The sequence below is a fragment of the Schistocerca gregaria genome, unplaced genomic scaffold (genome assembly GCF_023897955.1).
Source record: "Schistocerca gregaria isolate iqSchGreg1 unplaced genomic scaffold, iqSchGreg1.2 ptg000581l, whole genome shotgun sequence".
Classification (NCBI taxonomy): domain Eukaryota; kingdom Metazoa; phylum Arthropoda; class Insecta; order Orthoptera; family Acrididae; genus Schistocerca; species Schistocerca gregaria.
This window is the reverse complement of record NW_026061971.1, coordinates 125,001-127,500: the sequence shown is the minus strand read 5'-3', so window position 1 is coordinate 127,500 and position 2,500 is coordinate 125,001.

Here is a 2,500-nt window from a genome sequence, read left to right as displayed (position 1 = left end):
CACGCGCCAACACGTCCGCAGAGCTGCGATACAAACCACCTGCGAGAACCGCTGGGGGCGACCGAGCAGCAGACGGCGTCGCGACGCCGAGTGCCGGGCGGCGGCGCATCCTCAACGCACACAGTCCGCAATCGGACCAGCACACTGCAGATGTCCACCGCGCTTCGCACCGGGCTCGGCAGAACCCACTTTGGCCGCCTGGCGCCGCGCGCAGGGTGCGCCGGCGCATAGCTGGGACGCCAGCCGGGCCCGTCGGCCGGCGCTCCTGCCACTGGGCGCCCCCCACCAGCCGGCTGTAGTGCGTGCGCTCACGCAGCGCGCGGCCAGCACGCCGGGCGGCCCCCCCTCACCGGCCGGGGACTGTCCCGCCAAGCCACAGCCTCGTATCGCTTCATACCCACATGGCCAACTCAGGTTCGGGGGCATGGCGGGTACCGCCGAAACAACCGGTTCACAGATGTACCGATCGTCGCTATCACCGATGCACCTGCAGCGCGAACAACCGCTCAACAACTGATTTCCAGTTCATTTGCGGATCTTTGGCAGCAAACGTATACGTCAATCTACATTTGCGAAATCTACGATTCTGGCATGCCTGCATGTTATGTGTCACGACACGCTACATCAGCCCACATACACACTGCGGCATGTACACGAGAGAACACGTGGAAGATGGTCCGCGCACGTGTGCAATGTCCCTTGCGCGGTCGACTGTCAACCGGCCTCTGTAGCATGTCGCAGATGTGGAACGCGGTCCACCGTGCTATCATGTTGTGTGGGGCAATACGATTAAATAGGAAAACCCTCGTCGCTACATCAACAGACGGCTCACGCTGATTCCCGGCAGAGGGAGGAGGGGGGGGGGGGCCAACATGCAATACTTTCGTCCGTACCTACTTACCACATGTCTGTACGGCGTACAACAGTGCAATCTCGCTGTAATGGGGAGACGAGACAAGTAGCATCGTGCACAACATATGGCCCTTATGATTCGCCATTGTAGGGCGCAGCCGGTGTACGGTCAAGCATGTGCCACATTATGTCACTCAGTACGTAACGACGGATGATCAGTGTGGGTTACGCGTACATCAGTGGACAGTCCACACAGGCCGTACCACAACGTACACTGACTGCATCGACAACCGAATGCAACTGAACAGCTGCAAGGCTCATTTCACAAACAAACGCCTGACCGACCAGCTTGGAAGGGCAGGAGGGGAGGGCGATATTCGTTCTGTAGCGGTACACCCTTCCAGTGGTTAGCGGGACTGTGTAGAAAGTACGCAACACTCGAAAGACCTTTATGTGAGGGTACGCACCATGGCATCAAGAAATACACATGACACCAGAGGATCCAAGCAGTGAACTATGTTCAGAGGGTTGCTGTTAGGCAAAGCTACATTCCTGTGACGTTACATGTGACAGTTAAGGTGCAGTGTAAGTTAGGTTAAGGTGCAGTGTAAGTTAGGTTAAGGTGCAGTGTAAGTTAGGTTAAGGTGCAGTGTAAGTTAGGTTAAGGTGCAGTGTAAGTTAGGTTAAGGTGCAGTGTAAGTTAGGTTAAGGTGCAGTGTAAGTTAGGTTAAGGTGCAGTGTAAGTTAGGTTAAGGTGCAGTGTAAGTTAGGTTAAGGTGCAGTGTAACTTAGGTTAAGGTGCAGTGTAACTTAGGTTAAGGTGCAGTGTAAGTTAGGTTAAGGTGCAGTGTAACTTAGGTTAAGGTGCAGTGTAACTTAGGTTAAGGTGCAGTGTAAGTTAGGTTAAGGTGCAGTGTAAGTTAGGTTAAGGTGCAGCGTAAGTTAGGTTAAGGTGCAGCGTAACTTAGGTTAAGGTGCAGCGTAACTTAGGTTAAGGTGCAGCGTAACTTAGGTTAAGGTGCAGCGTAACTTAGGTTAAGGTGCAGCGTAACTTAGGTTAAGGTGCAGCGTAACTTAGGTTAAGGTGCAGCGTGGGTTAGGTTAGGGGCCAACGTGGGTTAGGTTAGGGGCCAACGTGGGTTAGGTTAGGGGCCAACGTGGGTTAGGTTAGGGGCCAACGTGGGTTAGGTTAGGGGCCAACGTGGGTTAGGTTAGGGGCCAACGTGGGTTAGGTTAGGGGCCAACGTGGGTTAGGTTAGGGGCCAACGTGGGTTAGGTTAGGGGCCAACGTGGGTTAGGTTAGGGGCCAACGTGGGTTAGGTTAAGGGCCAACGTGGGTTAGGTTAAGGGCCAACGTGGGTTAGGTTAAGGGCCAACGTGGGTTAGGTTAAGGGCCAACGTGGGTTAGGTTAAGGGCCAACGTGGGTTAGGTTAAGGGCCAACGTGGGTTAGGTTAAGGGCCAACGTGGGTTAGGTTAAGGGCCAACGTGGGTTAGGTTAAGGGCCAACGTGGGTTAGGTTAAGGGCCAACGTGGGTTAGGTTAAGGGCCAACGTGGGTTAGGTTAAGGGCCAACGTGGGTTAGGTTAAGGGCCAACGTGGGTTAGGTTAAGGGCCAACGTGGGTTAGGTTAAGGGCCAACGTGGGTT